Source organism: Choloepus didactylus, chromosome 8, assembly GCF_015220235.1.
Source record: "Choloepus didactylus isolate mChoDid1 chromosome 8, mChoDid1.pri, whole genome shotgun sequence".
NCBI lineage: Eukaryota > Metazoa > Chordata > Mammalia > Pilosa > Megalonychidae > Choloepus > Choloepus didactylus.
Genome location: NC_051314.1, coordinates 91,557,397 through 91,580,661, shown reverse-complemented (window position 1 = coordinate 91,580,661; position 23,265 = coordinate 91,557,397). Strand labels below are relative to the sequence as shown.

The 23,265-nt window shown below is 38.0% G+C and overlaps 1 protein-coding gene and 2 long non-coding RNA genes across 5 annotated transcripts in view; 1 reads left to right on the top strand and 2 right to left on the bottom strand.

Moving 5' to 3' along the window:
• Positions 1 to 23,265, top strand: part of ANO6 (anoctamin 6) — a 234,918-nt gene that overhangs the window by 31,363 nt on the left and 180,290 nt on the right. The gene's annotated exons all lie outside the window — the stretch shown is intronic.
• Positions 1 to 23,265, bottom strand: part of LOC119543446 — a 42,590-nt gene that overhangs the window by 12,025 nt on the left and 7,300 nt on the right. The gene's annotated exons all lie outside the window — the stretch shown is intronic.
• LOC119543445 lies at positions 9,054 to 12,855 on the bottom strand. 2 transcript variants are annotated; one of them, XR_005218584.1, is made up of 3 exons: positions 12,538 to 12,855; positions 11,804 to 11,929; positions 9,054 to 9,406 (listed from the first exon to the last, which is right to left on the bottom strand). It is a non-coding gene; the product is annotated as an uncharacterized LOC119543445 (long non-coding RNA). The 2 variants fall into 2 exon arrangements; XR_005218585.1 differs by having other exon boundaries at positions 9,054 to 9,403.

The window sequence follows — 23,265 nt, the reverse complement described above, 5'->3', positions numbered from 1 at the left end:
TGAATGTAAATGGATTAAACTCCCCAATTAAAAGATATAGATTCGCAGAATGGATCAAAAAAAATGAACCATCAATATGTTGCATACAAGAGACTCATCTTAGACACAGGGACACAAAGAAACTGAAAGTGAAAGGATGGAAAAAAATATTTCATGCAAGCTACAGCCAAAAGAAAGCAGGTGTAGCAATATTAATCTCAGATAAAATAGACTTCAAATGCAGGGATGTTTTGAGAGACAAAGAAGGCCACTACATACTAATAAAAGGGGCAATTCAGCAAGAAGAAATAACAATCGTAAATGTCTATGCACCCAATCAAGGTGGCACAAAATACATGAGAGAAACATTGGCAAAACTAAAGGAAGCAATTGATGTTTCCACAATAATTGTGGGAGACTTCAACACATCACTCTCTCCTATAGATAGATCAACCAGACAGAAGACCAATAAGGAAATTGAAAACCTAAACAATCTGATAAATGAATTAGATTTAACAGACATCTACAGGACATTACATCCCAAATCACCAGGATACACATACTTTTCTAGTGCTCACGGAACTTTCTCCAGAATAGATCATATGCTGGGACATAAAACAAGCCTCAATAAATTTAAAAAGATTGAAATTATTCAAAGCACATTCTCTGACCACAATGGAATACAATTAGAAGTCAATAACCACCAGAGACTTCGAAAATTCACAAATACCTGGAGGTTAAACAACACACTCCTAAACAATCAGTGGGTTAAAGAAGAAATAGCAAGAGAAATTGCTAAATATATAGAGACGAATGAAAATGAGAACACAACATACCAAAACCTATGGGATGCAGCAAAAGCAGTGCTAAGGGGGAAATTTATAGCACTAAACGCATATATTAAAAAGGAAGAAAGAGCCAAAATCAAAGAACTAATGGATCAACTGAAGAAGCTAGAAAATGAACAGCAAACCAATCCTAAACCAAGTAGAAGAAAAGAAATAACAAGGATTAAAGCAGAAATAAATGACATAGAGAACAAAAAAACAATAGAAAGGATAAATATCACCAAAAGTTGGTTCTTTGAGAAGATCAACAAGATTGACAAGCCCCTAGCTAGACTGACAAAATCAAAAAGAGAGAAGACCCATATAAACAAAATAATGAATGAAAAAGGTGACATAACTGCAGATCCTGAAGAAATTAAAAAATTATAAGAGGATATTATGAACAACTGTATGGCAACAAACTGGATAATGTAGAAGAAATGGACAATTTCCTGGAAACATATGAACAACCTAGACTGACCAGAGAAGAAATAGAAGACCTCAACCAACCCATCACAAGCAAAGAGATCCAATCAGTCATCAAAAATCTTCCCACAAATAAATGCCCAGGGCCAGATGGCTTCACAGGGGAATTCTACCAAACTTTCCAGAAAGAACTGACACCAATCTTACTCAAACTCTTTCAAAACATTGAAAAAAATGGAACACTACCTAACTCATTTTATGAAGCTAACATCAATCTAATACCAAAACCAGGCAAAGATGCTACAAAAAAGGAAAACTACCGGCCAATCTCCCTAATGAATATAGATGCAAAAATCCTCAACAAAATACTTGCAAATCGAATCCAAAGACACATTAAAAAAATCATACACCATGACCAAGTGGGGTTCATTCCAGGCATGCAAGGATGGTTCAACATAAGAAAAACAATCAATGTATTACAACACATTAAAAACTCGAAAGGGAAAAATCAATTGATCATCTCAATAGATGCTGAAAAAGCATTTGACAAAATCCAACATCCGTTTTTGATAAAAACACTTCAAAAGGTAGGAATTGAAGGAAACTTCCTCAACATGATAAAGAGCATATATGAAAAACCCACAGCCAGCATAGTACTCAATGGTGAGAGACTGAAAGCCTTCCCTCTAAGATCAGGAACAAGACAAGGATGCCCGCTGTCACCACTGTTATTCAACATTGTGCTGGAAGTGCTAGCCAGGGCAATCCGGCAAGAGAAAGAAATAAAAGGCATCCAAATTGGAAAAGAAGAAGTAAAACTGTCATTGTTTGCAGATGATATGATCTTATATCTAGAAAACCCTGAGAAATCAACGATACACCTACTAGAGCTAATAAACAAATTTAGCAAAGTAGCGGGATACAAGATTAATGCACATAAGTCAGTAATGTTTCTATATGCTAGAAATGAACAAACTGAAGAGACACTCAAGAAAAAGATACCATTTTCAATAGCAACTAAAAAAATCAAGTACCTAGGAATAAACTTAACCAAAGATGTAAAAGACCTATACAAAGAAAACTACATAACTCTACTAAAAGAAATAGAAGGGGACCTTAAAAGATGGAAAAATATTCCATGTTCATGGATAGGAAGGCTAAATGTCATTAAGATGTCAATTCTACCCAAACTCATCTACAGATTCAATGCAATCCCAATCAAAATTCCAACAACCTACTTTGCAGACTTGGAAAAGCTAGTTATCAAATTTATTTGGAAAGGGAAGATGCCTCGAATTGCTAAAGACACTTTAAAAAAGAAAAACGAAGTGGGAGGACTTACACTCCCTGACTTTGAAGCTTATTATAAAGCCACAGTTGCCAAAACAGCATGGTACTGGCACAAAGATAGACATATAGATCAATGGAATCGAATTGAGAATTCAGAGATAGACCCTCAGATCTATGGCCGACTGATCTTTGATAAGGCCCCCAGAGTCACCGAACTGAGCCATAATGGTCTTTTCAACAAATGGGGCTGGGAGAGTTGGATATCCATATCCAAAAGAATGAAAGAGGACCCCTACCTCACCCCCTACACAAAAATTAACTCAAAATGGACCAAAGATCTCAATATAAACGAAAGTACCATTAAACTCCTAGAAGAGAATGTAGGAAAACATCTTCAAGACCTTGTATTAGGAGGCCACTTCCTAGACTTTACACCCAAAGCACAAGCAACAAAAGAGAAAATAGATAAATGGGAACTCCTCAAGCTTAGAAGTTTCTGCACCTCAAAGGAATTTCTCAAAAAGGTAAAGAGGCAGCCAACTCAATGGGAAAAAATTTTTGGAAACCATGTATCTGACAAAAGACTGATATCTTGCATATACAAAGAAATCCTACAACTCAATGACAATAGTACAGACAGCCCAATTATAAAATGGGCAAAAGATATGAAAAGACAGTTCTCTGAAGAGGAAATACAAATGGCCAAGAAACACATGAAAAAATGTTCAGCTTCACTAGCTATTAGAGAGATGCAAATTAAGACCACAATGAGATACCATCTAACACCGGTTAGAATGGCTGCCATTAAACAAACAGGAAACTACAAATGCTGGAGGGGATGTGGAGAAATTGGAACTCTTATTCATTGTTGGTGGGACTGTATAATGGTTCAGCCACTCTGGAAGTCAGTCTGGCAGTTCCTTAGAAAACTAGAGATAGAGCTACCATTCGATCCAGCGATTGCACTTCTCGGGATATACCCGGAAGATCGGAAAGCAGTGACACGAACAGATATCTGCACGCCAATGTTCATAGCAGCATTATTCACAATTGCCAAGAGATGGAAACAACCCAAATGTCCATCAACAGATGAGTGGATAAATAAAATGTGGTATATACACACGATGGAATACTACGCGGCAGTAAGAAGGAACGATCTGGTGAAACATATGACAACATGGATGAACCTTGAAGACATAATGCTGAGCGAAATAAGCCAGGCACAAAAAGAGAAATATTATATGCTACCACTAATGTGAACTTTGAAAAATGTAAAACAAATGGTTTATAATGTAGAATGTAGGGGAACTAGCAGTAGAGAGCAATTAAGGAAGGGGGAACAATAATCCAAGAAGAACAGATAAGCTATTTAACGTTCTGGGGATGCCCAGAAATGACTATGGTCTGTTAATTTCTGATGGATGTAGTAGGAACAAGTTCACTGAAATGTTGCTATAGTATGTAACTTTCTTGGGGTAAAGTAGGAACATGTTGGAAGTTAAGCAGTTATCTTAGGTTAGTTGTCTTTTTCTTACTCCCTTGCTATGGTGTCTTTGAAATGTTCTTTTATTGTATGTTTGTTTTCTTTTTAACTTTTTTTTTCATACAGTTGATTTGAAAAAAGAAGGGAAAGTTAAAAAAAAAAAGAAAAAAAGAAAAAAGACAAACAAGGAAAAAAAAAAAAACAAAAAAAAACGATGTAGTGCCCCCTTGAGGAGCCTGTGGAGAATGCAGGGGTATTCGCCTACCCCACCTCCATGGTTGCTAACATGACCACAGACATAGGGGACTGGTGGTTTGATGGGTTGAGCCCTCTACCATAAGTTTTACCCTTGGGAAGACGGTTGCTGCAAAGGAGAGGCTAGGCCTCCCTGTATTTGTGCCTAAGAGTCTCCTCCGGAATGCCTCTTTGTTGCTCAGATGTGGCCCTCTCTCTCTGGCTAAGCCAACTTGAAAGGTGAAATCACTGCCCTCCCCCCTACGTGGGATCAGACACCCAGGGAAGTGAATCTCCCTGGCAACGTGGAATATGACTCCCGGGGAGGAATGTAGACCCGGCATCGTGGGATGGAGAACATCTTCTTGACCAAAAGGGGGATGTGAAAGGAAATGAAATAAGCTTCAGTGGCAGAGAGATTCCAAAACGAGCCGAGAGATCACTCTGGTGGGCACTCTTACGCACACTTTAGACAACCTTTTTTAGGTTCTAAAGAATTGGGGTAGCTGGTGGTGGATACCTGAAACTATTAAACTACAACCCAGAACCCATGAATCTCGAAGACAGTTGTATAAAAATGTAGCTTATGAGGGGTGACAGTGGGATTGGGAATGCCATAAGGACCAAACTCCACTTTGTCTAGTTTATGGATCGATGTGTAGAAAAGTAGGGGAAGCAAACAAACAGACAAAGGTACCTAGTGTTCTTTTTTACTTCAATTGCTCTTTTTCACTCTAATTATTATTCTTGTTATTTTTGTGTGTGTGCTAATGAAGGTGTCAGGGATTGATTTAGGTGATGAATGTACAACTATGTAATGGTACTGTAAACAATCGAAAGTACAATTTGTTTTGTATGACTGCGTGGTATGTGAATATATCTCAATAAAATGATTAAAAAAAAAAAATAAAAAAATAAAAAAAAAAAAAAAAAAAAAAAAAAAACCTAACCAAAGAAAAAATCACCACTTAATAATAATGCTTTGGTTTATATTAGGAGTGAAATATTGAACAGCCAATATGGCATAGGTACCAACCAATCAGAAAGGATCCTGGCCTTACACAATTCATACCTTCCAGCTAAAATCAGTCTTGGGTTCTGTCCCTTTGGATATTTTCCCATACATGTATAGACATACTATATATTTTAAACAATTAATTTTATTACTTTGGCCCTTCCTAAAGTACCTGGAAGGTCTCATAACCTGATTCCATCAACTTAAATCTATGTATGAGAAATAGAAGTTGAGTCCACAGAATTAAACAGGCTTGTTTACTTGTTTGTGTATGAAATTATTTTTTACTTATCTTTTTAAACATATAAGGCAGATTTCAATTTAGTAAATGTGAGGTAATTTATACATCTTTTTAAAAGAAGGGCACAGGAGAAGAAGTATATCTTTAAAAATTACCCTCATCCTGTTCATTCCCATTGGGCTTTACTACTTGAAGTCAGTGGGATTCCAGAGCTTGCTTCTTAACTTCAAGCCCCCACCCTGATCCAGTTGCAGAGAAGAGAAACTAGAATTTAGAAATATTAGCTAATGAATATTAATTTCTTCATTGCTTTAAATAATTTATGATAGTAATGTTGATATTAACAGTGAAACATGAAATTGAGATCCATGGAAGCATAGGATTTTAAGAATTTAAGTATTTCCCCTACATTTGCCCATGATTATAAGTCAGAAGAAATACTGAATCATTCAGAACCTGGATTTAAATGATTAACAGCTTACAACAAAGATTTAAGGTCTCAAAACATGAACACAGATAACCGAGGTGCTCCAGTGAAATATATGACTTAATTAGATTACTTTGAGTCTTTTATTTGGGTTGCGGGTGATCACCAGTATCGTAGCTCCCTGATGTGTAAAATGGGAGGTTTGCACTGGATTATATCCAGGTTTCCTCCTGGCTTGATTATTCCATGATTGTATGTTGATAATCCTTAGAATGAGGCTTTGAATGTTTGCTTTAGGCTTGAGAGTGACAAAAGCTCTTCAAAACTCTCCAGAAAGTTCACTGATCTTAAGAATAAGGAGATTGACGTGGATGCTGGAGGAACAGAAAGAGCAGGCAGCAGGGAAAGGCTTTTGAGTTACAGTTTGGAGTGCCAAGGGAAGGTCACACCAAGATTCTAGAAACGTGAGTTTTAACATAGTTGTCCAGACCTCCTGAAGGCAGGCCAACAAGAAGAGGGGAGGATGGGGATTTTGTTGATTATTGCCTGGCGGAGGCAATACCTGCTAGATCCATGCCTTTGACCCAGTGAAGATAACTTTTCCTGTTGTGTTTTCAGAAGGCTATCACAGGTCAGGGAATCTAGGTCACAAAGCTGTGAAACAGAATGTTTTGAATAGATCTTTGTTTTTACTGTGCTCTATGGGGAAACATTTAACTTGGTGGTTTATTTATTAATTTGCCTTATTTTTGGAAACTGTGGCTGTAGTTTATTGAAAGCCTGCCAGGGTTAGAGGCCATCAGGAGGTGAAGGAGCATCAACATGGGTCAGAAGATCTGAGAACACTCCTAGGACTACTCCTCACTGGCTTTAGACCAATAATCATCTTTTGTATTTTACCAGAGGCATGCACAGGCCTTAAATTTTCATTACAGTATGCTGAAAATATGGTATTTATGAGTAACTGATAATTGTTTAGATCTACATACTTGGACCTGAGTTGATTTTTATTTCATGGAGAGACCACAAGATAGAGGATAGTAACACCAATGATGGTAGTTATAATAATAACAGTTAATCCCTATGCATATGTACTGTGTGCCAGGTACTCCACTAAGTGCTTTACATGAATTCATTACTCCTCACAACAACCTGGCTAGGTAGGTACTATTACTGCCTTTTAACGGAGAAGGAACTGAGGCACAGAAAGAATAAGTAACTTGACTAAGGGCATATAACTAGCAAGTGGCTGAGCTGGGAACTGGATTGAGGCCATCTGGTTCCACAGTCGGTGACCTTAACCACTGCAGGACTACATGACTGGACCCCTTGTTGAAGACTTCACAGACATTAATGCACTTAAAGAACCAAATCTTTATTGTCACATTTTAAGTTTATTTTTGTAAAATAATATAAATACAGTTTTGTTTCAATAATTTGTGTGCATTTTTTAAAATTTGGCTAATCTTATATTTATCACACTCTGGAATAAACATAAAATGGTGACATTTAACTCTTTTCTACTAGCTGGACTTAGGATTAAAGGGATTGTGAAAATTCCCCAAAATAGCGAAAATAGACGGTTAGACCTAGTTTTGTGTCGAATATATGTAGAAATATGCATCATGGCCAAGTTCTTCTGTAGACAAACTCTATACATTTAATGCATAAAAGCAAGGCTTCCTGGTTCTGTTGCTTTATTATATAGTTTTATCTGAATGCCAAGCTGTGAAATAATCACATTTTAACATAATTCTGATCTAATCAAGACTTGGTTCATCAAATTTTTAAGTCCTTCATATTTTGTAATTGACTGAGAATATCTAGTTTTTTTTTCTCCTACTCTTGCCATAGGTAAATAAGTCTTACATTGTAAATGCTAAAAAATTAAGTTACCCTAATTTTTATGTGCCCAAATCATCAAACTCAATAAAACTTTATTCCTATTGACTAGAGTGTTCTTAACTTTATAGTGTCTTATTTTCCATCATTTATTCATAGAACCCTTTACTTCTCTCTCCTTCCTTCCCTCTGTGGTATTTATTGAATGTTTAATCTTGGTTACCTTTGAACACCTAGAGAAGATAAACCATCAGTACAGCATTTTCCCTCTTTTCTCCCATTAAAGCAGGAAAGTTGCTAGAGGAGGTTGTTGTGGATATTATTTTTTGGGCATTATTCTCAAAGGAACCATCATGGAAATGTTGAGTCCTCCTTAATTCAGGATCACCCCTGAAGTCTTTTGTTTTATTAAAACAAAACTTTTTATTTACCCAGAGCTGGAGTTAAAAGTAGTAGAGACCATAATAGAATGAATGGAACAATCCCAGATTACATTTTTAAATGGCAGCAGGTGTTAAGAAGGGACACTGACTGTTAGCTCCTCCTGACTGGGTAGATTTTGCTCCTCCTTCTCGTCCCAAGTCTCTCCACTGTAATTTTGATGCCACTGCATCTTTTCTTATGATCAGCATGCCTTAAAATTGAGTGTGTATATGTGGGCATTCATAGGCATACACACTGTTGACAAAAATGTCAAAAGATGAAGAATTCATGGAATCTTCCCTTTGCTGACCTCTTCTAACACTGCCAGTACAGGAAACATTTCAGTTTCTGGTGCTTTCCCGGCTTTCTAAACCACATTTGCCTAAGGCAATATAGGTAATTTATTTTCATATCTGTTTGTTTGTCATTGCACTGTACCTTGGGAGGGCTAGTGTTTTCCATTTATTTTTTGTTACTACTGTTGATCATTATTATTACTGCTTATATATAAATCAGGAAAAACTTGATTTCTAGCATTCAAATGTAAAAAAAGTTCATTAATAGAGGAAACGTCTTATGTAAATGTAAGTAACTGACCGAGATTAAATATGGGCACAAACTCTGGCCATTATCATCTTTTGACCTCAGCCACCCTTTGAACAGCCTAAGTAATGACTGTTTGATATTTATTATAAAACATATTAAATTCCTCAATTAACTGAACCTTTCATTCCCCTTTTGTGTTTCATGTAACAGTGAAATAGATTGTTCTATTATCATTCTTACCACAAAATGTGTAAAAATGTATAAATTTATTCATAAATGTATTAAACTGGAGATACAGTAATGCATTATTGGGTGTACTGAAGAAAAAATGTATCTTTGCACATTTGAATGGCAGGCACATGATTATAAATTTATTTCCTACTGAATATTAATCAGAAACTCCACATGGCTGGCAGATAAAGCATTGAGAGATAGCCAGGAGATGTAAATTCTTACCATCATCACACTTTTTTTGTGATTTTTGTTTAATGTTTAAAACTGAGTGTCCTTTGAATTAAAAAAAAAAAAAAAAAATCACTCTTCCTGAGAAGTCCAAGGACAGTACAGTCTTAAGATGAGTTGTTATTCTTTCCAATCTTCTCTTCTGTGATCTGGGTTCTCTTGGCTCGTCTCTTGCATCAGACTCTGCCTTCTTCATCTCTTGCTTTTTCTGCTAGATTTACAACATCGGTGTTACTTAGAGCACCAGCTACTTCTGTTCTCTATCTACTGCACATGTTTTCACTGGGCAATCTCTTCGCACTGTGAAAATAGCCTGTGAGACCTCTGGGACACCATCAAGTATACCAGTAAATGCATTATGGGGCCCCAGAAGGAGAAGAAAGAAAGAAAAGGGCAGAAGGAATATTCAAACAAATAATGACTAAAAACTTTCTAAACTTAGCAAAAGACATTAATATGTATATCCCCAAAGCCCAAAGAACACCAAACAGAATAAACTTGAAGAAAAAATATGCCCTGTCACATGCTGATCAACTATTGAATGCAAAATACAAGAAGACAGTTCTGAAAGCTGCAAGAGAAGAGCAGTGTGTTAAATACGAGGGAGTCTCAGTTAGAATCAGTTCTGATTTCTCATCAGAAACTATGGAGGCCAGAGGGCAGTGGGTTGCAATACTTAATATGCTGAAAGAAAATAACTATCAACCAAGAAGTCTGTATTTGAGACTTTCTTTAAAAAATGAGGAAGAGATTCAGTCATTCCTAGATAAGCAAAAGCTGAGGAAGTTCAACACCACGAGACCTGCCTTAGGAGCAGTGTTGAAGGAAGTTCTTCAGATAGAAAGGAAAGGACATTAGACAATGGTTCAAAGCAGCGTAAAGAAATAAGGACCTTCAGTAACAGTAACCATTTGGGTAATTATAAATGCCAGTACTATTATAATTACTGTTATGTAATTCCACTTATTAATTCCTACAGTAATAAAATGCAAATGCATAAAATGTAATGATAAATCTATGATTCTGGACATACAATGTAAAAAGGTAATTTTTTCCAAGTATAAAAAAAGATGGGAGGGAAGGAGGGGTATAGGAACAGTGTATGTGATATGCTATTCAAGTCAAGTTGGTGTGAAGTCAAATATGATTGTTAAATATTGAGTATGTTAGATTTTAACCCCATGGAAACCACAAGGAAAATATAAGAGAATATATATCCAGATAGAAATGAGAAAGAAATCAATATGATACAATACAAAAAAAAAAAAAAATCAGATAAATATGAAAGTAAGCATTGTTGGAAGAATCGAGGTACAAAAAAGGCATGAGACCTATGAAGCCTAAACAACAAAATGGCAGAAGAAAGTCCTGCATTGTCAGTAGTGACATTAAATGTAAACGGATTAAACTCTCCAGTCAAGAGAGACAGAGATTGGCAGAATGGATACAAAAAAGTGTGAGCCAACTGTATATGGTCTACAAGATTCACTGTTCCAGTTTGCTAAAGCTGCTGAATGCAAAATACCAGAAATGGATTGACTTTTATAAAGGGGATTTATTAGGTTACAAGTTTACAGTTCTAAGGGCATAAAAGCATCCACACTAGGGCATCAATAAGAGGATACCTTCACTACAGAAAGGCTAATGGTGTCTGGAACACTTGTGTTAGCTGGGAAGGCACCCTCTCTATCCTGTGTGCATGCTTTTGTGTCCACCCTACCTATAATGCCAACCCCAACTTTGTTTAGTTTACTAAATCTCTAAAGATTTAGTTCAAAATCACTGATCCCATCAAGTTGGAAGAGCTTTATTAAAATTATCTGATTTGTGTCTGTTTTCCCCAATAGAATGTACTTCTTCAGAATGGGTACTTTGCTAGAAGCTGGAAATAAAAAGATGATTAAGTTATAATCCATGCCCTCAGGTTGCTTATGGTCTAGCAGAGGGAGAAAGATACCTAAATATGTAGTAGCAATAAATAGTGTAGGAACTCCTGTGTGTGTTTTGTGAATTAGGGTGAATGGTTCAGAACATTTTCATTTACGAGATGATATCAAAGCTGCTGAATAGGTGTTTCCTGGGCTGATACCCTGGGGACAAGTGTGTTAGGCAGAAGTGTTACTTGAGTGAATGTGAAGTTTGGGAGAATGGTCAGCCATTCAGAATGGCAAAGAGTTGAGTTTGAGGTATGGTCTCCATGGTGCTTGGCACATGGTAAAGAAGCTCAAAAATACTGAAACTGAACAGTATGCCTCCTCCTGGGATCTGTGTGTGGGCTCCCGGTGGTCTGTGAATCTCCAAGAAGTTGAACACATGCTTTCTATTTATGTGCTTCTGAGACATTTTCAGGGGAGAAGATCCTTGGATTTCACTAGATTCTCTCAAGGGTTCCATGGCCTATAAAAGGTTAACCACTGTTTTGACAAGTATTATAGCACTAAAAATACATGAGGTGATTTGAAGATAAACTGTTCCCAGCTGTGGCTGAGGGATGAACCTGGGGTCCCCGAGGGGAGTCACTCGTGTGCTGGCGCCACTGGAGGCTTGGTCACCAGCCTTCTCAAAGTGATTTTCCAATCAAGGTGCTTCTGATAATGGTTTCACATACCTTTGCCTGCTCCTTTCAGCAAGTAGGGTCATTCCTGCCTCTTTGTGTGGATTAAGCCATTGTAATGTTCTTTTCCCAATAGTCAAAGCAACTCTCCAGAGCAGGAAACATTATGGGGTTGAAAGACTGAGGAGAGAATATTTTGTTACAAATCTAAAGTGAGGAGGTAAATATGTGAAGAGAGCAGGAAAGCAAGTACAGTAACTTGGAAATTGAATCATGCCCCCCACAAAAGGCATGTTCAGGTTCCAACCCCCGGTTCTGTGGGTGTGAACCCAATTTTAAACAGGACCTTTGAAGATGTTATTAGTTAAGGTGTGCCCAAACTAAATGAGGTTTGGCCTTAATCCAATATGGCTGAAGTCCTTATAAGTAAAGGAAATTGGACATAGACGAGGAAGCCGAGAAACTAGAAGCCAAACTTCAACCTGAAAAGGAAAGGATATTGCTCTATGACAGAAAAGCCAAGGAACCCCAAAGATCACCAGCCAGGCAGAAGATACCAACCCCAGGAGAAAACAAGCCTTTCAAGAAGCCTCTGAATCTCTAAGCCAATAAATTCCTGTTAAGCTATCCACTGTATGGTGTTACAACTAGGAAACTAAAATAGTAACCTAAGCAATTCAATAGCAGTGGTGTTAAATAGAGTGCATTAAACCGTTGCAACAATATTAACCCCCCAAAGACAAGTGGCTCATTACTCAGGCCAGAATAGAGATGTGTGCATTATCTACCTCTTAGAATCTTGCTGAGGAAGAGCCAGGTTTTCTTCCTGGTGATTTTTAATGTTCTTCTTCCTTATGTTCTTCTAGGTGTTCTTCTTTTACAGCCATATTCTAGAACATATCCTACTGTGATGTACTTGTTGATATTCTTTTCTTCCACAAGGCAAGATTGCCTTATCTTTGAAGGCCCAGCACTTACCTCTCAAGTTTGTTGGAAGAATGAGCTCAAGTTTACCAAGCCTGATGGTACTTAAGCCTGAACAAAGAAAACCCCAAACTGCTGAAAATTTCCCTTACTCTTTGTTTAGGTCCTTTCCTGGTGCATTGCTCAGTGAAGCACTGGAATAAAAGAGCTAATCAAGGAAGGGAGCAGATATTTTTCAGTGACAGAGGCTGTTCCTTTGAAGGGAGAGATCTGGTGCAATGTTGAATCTGATGCAATCTGGAATGGTATCAGCTTGCTAAACATTGTTGGTTACCACAAGTCAAAGCAAAGGACAAAGGTTACGGGAGCAGACATGGAGGGCACTGTTGGTCCCTCTTTTATCTTTTTCAAGAGCACACTCCCACCCCCATCAGTCATTCAGGATCAAGTAACCTTCAGAAGCTTGATAATTCATTTTATTTTTCAAAGCTCAACACTGGGATGCATGAATCAAGCCCTAGCCTTGCTGCGATGCTCAACCCTGTTTAAAGGGTTTCAGAGGGTCCCCAGCTAAAAGGATATGGGAGTGTAGAGGGTTGTGGGCTTGCAGAGCTCAAAGGTGCTACAAACATGTTAAAAGGAATGAAACAAAATTTAAAAATGGGAATGTTCAAGAAAAAACTGAAGGGCGACAAGTCTCCGGGTATATGAAGGACACAAAGATTAGTGATTAATATTTTCCTATTACCGAAGACCAGAGGATAGGAAAATTGTTTTGAACTGTATTACGAGAGCTTCTGAGGGGTGAATTGGAAGATTGTTCAAACTATCTTTCCATACCTCTAGCATATTAATGTTATAAAATTATAGATGGTTGTTGATCATTTTTAGCATTCAAGTTATTTTCGTGGTTGCTTTCCCAACTTAGACCTTTGATCCCCAGAGGGAAAGGGAAGGTAACTAGAGACATTAATTGAGTACTTAAAGCAGGCTTTGGGTTTTCATACTTCTATGACTTACAGACATCATCCCATAATTGCTCATAACACCCAAGGGGTAGGTATAATTATACTCATTTATTTGTGGGATAACTGAGACCAAGAGTGCTTGAGGTGACTTGAGTGGTAAATGGCTATCCTAAGTCTGTGTTACTTCAAACCTGGATCTGTGACTCCAAAGCCCATGCTTCTAATTTATCTTTAAGTATAAGTGCTTACTGAGGCCATCAGAATGCCTCTGTCTCATGAGGGTTTCAGACGCTTCTCACAGGTTTGTGAAAACCTTTACCTTTGAGAACAAAGCATATGATTTATCCAGTTTGGTAGCTTGCAGATCCCAGACAACCGTCGTCACTACTTCTCAGTCTGGACAAAGCGTACTTATTGTGCAACAACTCTGAAATGTATGCTTTCTGGCATAACAAAAAAGAAGAAAAATATATCTCAATATAGTAAAGATAAAATTTTGACTCAAATGGCATGCCTCTGGGCTATCTCCACGGTGAAGCTATAGGCATAAATGATAAGACTAGTAATTCCTATGTAGACTAAACCTGCTGTTAACCAAACCTTCCTATCCTTGACCGGTGCTATATCACATCTTTTTATGATTGTAAATGTTATATGTGGACCATTGTGGAAAGTTTAGAAAATACAAAGAACTGTAAATAAAACAAAAATTACTTGTAATGCTTCTATCCAAAGATAAACTAGTCTGAATAATTTCAGTGTGCTCTGCCTCTTTTTGTATGGAATGTAGTTTTATGTAGTTTAGACCTACTGTATCCTGTCTTTTCACTTAAGTTGCCTCATGAATATTTCCTATCTTTAAAAATGCTTCATAAGGGCAAAATGGGGTATATGCATACAATGGAATATTGAATAGCTGCAAGAATGAATGAAGTCGTGAGGCACGTAACTAGGTGAATGAACCTTGAGGACATTATGTAGAGTGAAATAAGCCAGAAATGAAAGGACAAATTTTGTAAGGTCTCACTAATATAAACTATGATGAGCAAATGCTGAGAATTGAATTCGAGATCGTAGGTAATAGGGGATAAAATGTGGATAGAGATCAGGCAATCCATGATGCAATAATGCAGAGTGTTCAATGAGGCTTGTTGTAAAGCTTGGTAGATAGTAAGCTTTTACAGCAGTCACATCTATTCCTGAGTTTTGACTTATTTAAGAGATGTTTATTTGGTACAAAATTTATATTCTCTGTAGTACACTTTCTAATATAACTTGTATGTTCAATTTATTTAAACAACATGGTTGCATGAAACCTAGAACAGGGAATGAAATCTTGTTATTCTGTACAGGTCAGTATGATACCCCAATGTACCCCACAGTACTTTGTGCAGAAAATAAAAACTTTGCAAAGCCCCCTTAAAGGACTGGGGAAAAAAATGTGGACATAATAAACTTCCTTGCCTGGGGAATTCCTGATATTCCCACAAGCATTAGGGAATCCCAATTTAATAAGTCAAGCCCTTGATCTTGGGGCTTGCCCTTCTGAAACTTATTCTTGCAAAGAGAAGCTAAGCCTACTTATAATTATGCCTAAGAGTCACCCCCAGAGAGCCTCTTTTGTTGCTCAGATGTGGCCTCTTTCCTTGACAGGTAAACTCACTACCCTCCTCGTATGTGGGACATGACTCCCAGAGTTGTAAATCTCCCTGGCAATGAGGGACAGGACTTCTAGGGATGAGCTGGACCCTGGCATCAGGGATTGAGAATGCCACCTTGACCAAAAAGGGAAAAAGATGAAACAAAATAGTTTCAGTAGCTGAGAGATCTCAAAGTCGAGAGGTCAGTCTGGAGGTTATTCTTATGCATTATATAGATACTCCTTTATAGTTTCTAGTGTATAGGAATTTCTAGAAGAAAATACCTGAATCTGTTGAATAGTAATCCAGTAGACTTGATTCTTGATGATAATTGTATAACTCTGTAGCTTTTATCATGTGGCCACATGATAGTGAAATCCTGATGACTGACACTCCCTTTAATCAGTGAATGGGTAGAAGAGTAATAAAATAATGACAAAAATACATAAATAATAGGGGGAATAAGGGATATGAGATGGTTTGGGTGTTCTTTTTTATTTCTTTTTTATATATTTTTTCTTTATTTGGGAGTAATGAAAATGCTCAAAAATTGTAGCGATGGATGCACAACTATTTAATGATACTGTGTGCCACTGATTGTATACTTTGGATGGATTATATGGTATTTGAGTATATCTCACTAAAATTGCATTAAAAAAAGGAAATAAAGATATTTACATTTCAAAGATGTGTAAGGATTAAGTATACAATGCAATTTATGTATGCATGCCTAATTGTGCAATCTGGCTTACTATTTTTTTTAATTAAATTCAGTTTTATTGAGATACACCCACATACTATACAGTCATCTCTGGTGCACAATCAACTGTTCACAGCACCATCACATAGCTATGCATTCATCACCCCAAACCACTCCCGAACACCTTCCCTGCACCAGAAAGAATCAGAATAAGAATAAAAAATAAAAGTAAAACAGAACACCCAAATCATCCCCCCCATCCTTCACCCAATTTTCGTCCCCACCTTTCCACCCATCCATCCACACACCGGACAAAGGGAGTGCAATTCACAAGGCCTCCACAGTCATACCGTCACCCCTTGCAAGCCACACCGCCACACAGTCATCTTCAAGAGTCAAGGCCACTGGGTCGGAGCCTGACAGTTTCTGGTATTCACTTCCAGCCACTCTAATACATCAAAACCCAAAAAGTGTTATCCATATTGTGCACAAGAATGTCCACCAGAGCAACCCCCCCGACTCCACCCAAAATCCCTCAGCCACTGGAGCTCCACTTTACTTCATCTCGCATCCCCCTCTTGACCAAGAAAATGCTCTCAGTCCCATGATGCTGGGTCCAAACCCATCCCCAGGAGTCACATCCTGCACTGCCAGGGAGACTCACACCCCCAGGAGTCAGGTCCCACATAGTGGGGAGGGCAGTGAGATCAGCCTTCAAGGTGGCTCAGCCAGAGAGAGACAAAGAGGGCCACATCTGAGCAACAAAGAGGCACTGAGGGGGAGACTCCCAGGCAAAACCACAGGTAGGTTTAGCCACTCCTTTGCAGCAACAAGCTTCATAAGGGCACTGGCTTACTATTTTTTTACTATTGCAATGTAATCACAGACATTTTTTCAGGTCATTAAAAATTCAAAATTAAAACAAAATGCTTCACAAACCACATTTAATGACCACATAACATTATTTCACATAGATTTGCTTGACAGCATTTACTAGCAAACATTCAACAGTTACATATTTTATGCTTACTGTGAGCTAGACTCTAGCAAAGGCAGTGAACAAAACATGTTAGCCCTTCAGTTTAAATCTGGTGGAGAAATGGCCAATAAGCAGACATTTTCAGTTCTGTACAAGAATAAGCACAGGGGATAATGGGAGCATATAGGAGGGGAACCAACACTGGAGTTATAATTTACATAATAATTTGTTTACTGCAGATCTAGTGTTCATCAGATTTTTTTGCTCTTATAATTAATGTTATGTTTGTAGGTATAAATATTTGTCCACATTTCAGATTATTTTATGAAGATTTGGGAAAGTGGAATTACTGGGCTACTCATTCTAATGGAGGGTAGGGGGGGCAGGCAGCATGGGGTGTTTTTTAAAGAACACTGGTAATTGTTTTCCACTACGCCATTCTCAAGGTTAGGACTTGCCACAAAACATTTCCACTATTTATTACATCTTATGAGTTCTATTAACTATATAAAACTTGTGTGAAGAATTGGGTGGGGGTCAGACATGAGTGTATCCAACAGGGAAGAGCTAGAGAAGACAAGCAGAGGGATCGTGTCTGGGGCTGATGTTAAATCACAGGTAACATGAACTATCCAGCTGTTTGTACTCATTTCAGAGTCCTTGATTTGACTCACGCGTTTAGGCCTGTGGTTCCATGTGTGTGCTGATAGAGCTTGACTCTGTGTAAAATTCCAGATTTGTCAACTTGAAGCCTACTGTAAAATAAAAGTAGCCTATAATAATTTTTTAAAAATCTGTTTATCATCTAAACAGAAACTCCTGGTCTTTTATCAGAGCTGGAAGGAACCTTTGGATATGATATGATCTTCCCTGCTCAAATTACATATGAAGGTTCAAAAGTTAAGAAAATGTTCTGAAGGAAACCAACTGGTTAGATGTAGAAGCAGATTAAAACTCTCATCTGTTGATTTACCTGGTGATCCTCCCCCTTACCTGCTTCATTTTGTATTTAGCCTTTGTTCTTCTCCTTAAAGGAATTATTTTCTTCTTCCCACCTTTTAGTTGACAATTTCTGCTGTTTCCTTATAGTTATTCATTTTTGGTGTTGAATACATGTAGGTGTTGGCTAATGTCTAACAACATTCAGCAAACTTCCTGGTGAGTTTGTTGTTCTTACACTGCTTTGGTCCTTAGCCTACTAATTTGTTTGACTGCTGACTTCTCTCTTCATCTTGGCCCCTGTGTTTATTGGAACATTTCTGTTGATTCTGGCAAAACTGATCAGTTATATCTTATTTTGCTCATTTAGTCCCTTTGGGTAATTTTCTTGCCTTTTGATTTTTATTGTTGTTTTATTATTTTTTTGTTGTTGTTATTCATTCTGGGTTTTGTTTTTTATTAATTATAAGAAGCCATACACCCTCCAGTGATATAGTAAATGTGGAAATCTGGCCCTCAACCAAAAACTAAACAATTCTTAAGAAGACCCTTAGTGTTGAGAGTAGGACTGTTAGCACAGACCTTTGATGTATTAATTTCATGATGGCTGATAGAGAACAGTTGATTGGTAAAGCTTTGCTACAAATACAGATGTATATATTTGTGTAAATGTGCATATCCTTATTTAAAAAAAAGTATAGTAAATCTTCCTTATAAGGTCAGTTTTACAAAGAAGTTAAGCATTGCTTTGTTTTAGACAAAGTGCCATTGTCTTCATAGAGCTTCATATCTACATAATGACATTAAATTTAGGACCATGGGCCCCTTCACAGTAAGAATTAGAAAAAGGAACTTAAAAGATCAGAGCATCAAATCTGGTCTGAGTCACTGATTCCCAATATCAAGTGATTATCTCGTAGGTGGAAAATCCTGTTGCTTAGATTTTTAACAATCTCTAGTAATCAAAATCTCAAAACAATTCAGAGTTATCAGGCTCTTTCAGTGATGCTTGAAAGGAATGATTAGTCCTCATTTATCTTCAGTCTTTTATGTTGGCAATTCCATCCTTAATTTAAAAGGCATTGGCATCTTCATTTATGAATATGGTTTTCCTGGATATTTAGCTGAATCCATTAATTTAATGTTTCAAAATTCATTGGCATTAGCCTGTATGGGACTTCTTATAACAACACCTTAAAACTGATTTTGAAGTACCTTGATTTTAAAGATTCTTTCATGTATCCATTCCTTCTGTGTTGGGTCTGCTGTATTGATGTATTAACTTCTAGAGACCTAAGGAATAAATATAGTAAACTCCGCCTCTAAAAAATACAGACAGCCATTACTATTCTCTGTTTTAAATGACTCAAGACCTCAAGAAGACATATACCCTGGCTCCATACCTTACACTTGTTCTCTTGATCATTTACTTCGATATCCTACAACGTGGAATAATAACAGCAGCAGTTCTATTTTAAATGTTTACTGTCAGGCCTTGTATCATGTATATTACCTTCATTAAGTCATTTAATATTCACAACAGCTCTATGAAGACAGGTATTATGATGCCCATTTTACAGATTAGGAAGCTGAGACTTAGCTAAAGAAACAGTGGTAAAGCTGGTAATGGAACCCAGATAGTTCAGTGCACAGTGGTGTTTGTAACCTTTGTGCTCTGTTAACGGTATGTTGGTCTGGGATGAAGACCCCTGAGTCCTCATTCAGACTCTGAGTAGTTTGCTGTGACCCTTGAACAGCCCTTTTCCCTCCAGCCTGAAAATCCTCCTCTGTAAAATGAAGGGATTGTTTTAGATGATTCCCAGTGTCCTTTGTAAAGCTAAAGTTCTCTGATTCTAAATATTTCTAGACCTGCCTCACCTTTGTTTTGCTGTGGGAAATTATTTAAGTGTAGGATGTCAGGGAGGGATACTAGGAGAAGGTGGGGTGATGTAGGAAAAAAGCGTGAACAGCATAACAATATATACACATGTATGATACATCCTATCCAAAAATGTCTCGAATTATAGCAAACATATTTAAAGACAAATTTAATTTGCCTGACCGTAATGACAATTTTCTGGAAATGTTTTGGAAGGGAGGCAGCTACACAGCTAACATTTTAGAGTTAGAGAAACAAAGTAATACAGTGTTTCTCAAATGTGTGTGTATGGAAGGATCTCCTGGGGATCTTGTTAGAAAGCAGATTCTGATCCCATAGGTCAGAGGTGGGGGCTGGGAAAACGAGCATCTGCATTTCCAGACTCTCAGGTGATGTCCAGGCTGCTGGCGTGCAGCTGCTACTTTGAGTTGCAAGGATCTCAGAGTTGACTGCCGCATTTATTAATTATTCCTCCCTTTCTTTTCCCAACTGATCATCCAATTAACCACCTGATGTCCCCGATTCTTGTAGCTCCCCTTCCACCTCCAGTCCATTCTGCACATCACTGCCCACACCATCCATGTTCTTTATAACATTCTCCTTTAGAAACACCGTCATAGATGCCACTATGTAGAGATAAAGCTCAAACTGCAATATATCTACAGGTTGGCCCCAACTTTAATCTTCTATCCCACAACTTCCTTACAAGAACACTGCACTACAGACCTCCCTAACATTAATATACTGTGTACTTTTCCACCTGTTTTCCTGGCTCCAGCATTGACAGAGGCCTACTATTTGCCAGACAGCCTGTTAGGATCTTAGGGACTTTCAAAATGTTTATACTCAGACATGCACATAAATCTCCTTCCCTTAACCTTTAGCTGTCTAATCTCAGCCTGGCACAGAGCCTGCATCCTTGCTGAAACTTCCCCTAACCATTCAGGGCAAAAGTGATTCTGCTTTCCTCTGAATGACTGCAGCCTGACTCTGCTAAATACTAATCTTCCAGTTTTGATCTTCTCTTCGTGTGTCTGGTTCTTATCCTCTTCTAGGTGATAGTCTAGGCAAAGTCTATAGGTTTATTTATCTTTGCACCTCCAAGCTCCAATTATTAAAGGGAGGATTGATTATCTGTACAAATCTGTAAAATTTCACAAAGAAATTTAAGTCTTGACCTGCTGTACTTCTTTTAATATATTACCTTATGTCTGAGACCATATGTAGTAAAATTGTATAAAAAATGAGATTGGCACACACATACAGACTATGGTTTGTTTCTCTGGAATTGTTTTAAACCCTGGTGCCGGGTCTTTTGTGTTGTTGTTGTTGGTATTAAATTAATAATATTGCCATGATGCCCTCCTGTTCGTTAAGTATCAGCGCAGGAAAAAAGCCTTTAGAATCTAAGTTAATCCTTAAAAAGGCACAAATAAACAAAATGTCTTAGGCTCTTGTCCTTAGAGTTATGGGGTTTGTTGAAAATACCAAAAAAGATAAGTGGTATGGGCAGAAAGAGTCCCGAATGAGGAGGTAGGAAACCTGTTATAGTCTTGCTTCAAGTCACTTACTGGAAGTAATCCTCCTTTAGTCAGAATTACCATGAGCCCCAATTTTTATTTCACATGGCAAATGAGGCTGCCTAAGTATGTAGCAAGACACAGTGGGCTTTTACCCCCTCCAAGGCCTTTATAGGTGCCCATCTCCATGTTATGTTCAATTGCATCCTTCTATTTATTTATCTATTTAAAATAACATTTATTTGTTTTAAATTACATATGGAGAAACTAGTATAAAGATGAAACCAAAATTAGCCCTCTATCCAGTTAATGTCCATTGTCATTAAAAGGGAGAAGGGGCAGGTACATGAAGAGAATTCAATTACTACTGGAAGGTATAAAAGGAAAAATAATACTCCCTCCTAGGCCCCTTTCCTAGGCAAAGGCAAGTTCTTTACAAATGTTTACACAAGAGGAATATTATGTATATAGAGTCCCTGTGCATTTTTTTTAATGTATTAATATACGGATTTTTTGTTTTCTGTACACACAGATAAACCATTTTAAATGGCTACATAGTATCCCATTGTGTATGTACGAGATTTTAATTTAACTAATCACTTGTTAATGGGCACTTGGGTTGTTTTCAGGTTTTCTCCCCAATTACAGACAATGGCGTTGGATTCATTTTAAAAATCCAAGATGGAAAAAACAGAGATAAGCCTACCTAATAAAAATCACTGGCTCTGATGCTGGTGAAGACAGCCTTGGTTTTCCACCTTCCCATGCGCTGTTCCTTACTAGGGTAGTTTTGTGAAAGGTGTTTCAGTCTTGGTTACCCTCTAGTTCCTGACCATATGCCAATGTACTTCTTCCTGGGTAAGGTCAAAGGGGCTTCCCTTGGTGGCCTCAGGCCATCACTTCGCAGTCCTCCCTCTCCATAAGAAGGCTCTGAATCGTTAACAGGCATACGCTGTTTCCAGTTAAGTAAGACAGTTGTTCTTGTAAGAATCGCTGCTCCGGTGCTCATGACGGCGCATGAATCCTCTCTGGCCGCCTCCACCCTTTGGAGACGGGCCAGCTCTCTAACGGAACGTAAGCAGTCTCGCTGCCAATCAAGATTTACAGCCCAGCCCCGCCTCGCTGGATTTGCAGGCCCTCCAAGCTCTCCGCGGCGGCTCTGAGAGTCAGTGCAGTGCAGAGGCCAGGCCCGCCCCCTCCTCTTCCTCCCCAGGCCCCGCCTCTCAGCCACAGGTATCATCTGGCATGATTTTATAAACGGCGCCACGGTGCAGATGTTCCTTTCTGAAGAATTACTTTCATTTCTGACTCATTGCAGGAAATGAGGCAGTATATCAGAGATCTTCATTTCCAGACCCCCGGAGAGCTCATTTTCACCTGGGATTTCTAACCACATGTGGGCAGCACTTTATTTACTGAGATGTGAGAAATAACAGTAATGAAAGGGCCTCTTCCAAAGAGGCCCTGACTTCCCTGTAGAGTCAAATGTGATGACACAGAGGTAGCTAATGCCCTTATTAATGTAAATATTGCTGAGGCTTTGGTTTCGTGATGCCTGTGGACATGCTGTGTGTATGGGCTTTGGGGCAGGAAAAACATAATTTAGCAACAGATTTAAAAGGCACTTTGGAGTGTTTCTAATTACTGTTTGTTTAGTTCACCATTGCCTAATAAGTGGATTTAAGTAACCTCAGGGGTCGGGAATGTAATGTTCATATTAGGTCAACCATGCAAATCGTATTCTAACTAAAAGTATTTCAGGGAATGCCCCATGGAGCCATTTTTAGAAGTATTCTGTTGAATTTGTATTTAGAACTGAGAGCATTTTGGAATGGGCATTTCTACCTGTCATTGCATCAACATGAATCATGCACATGTACAAAAATCAACCCTAGGGCGTGGTACATCAAAGGCCTTTGGTATTCCATTCTCTTTTTACTTTGAGGTAAGGAATGGAGGAAGGAGAA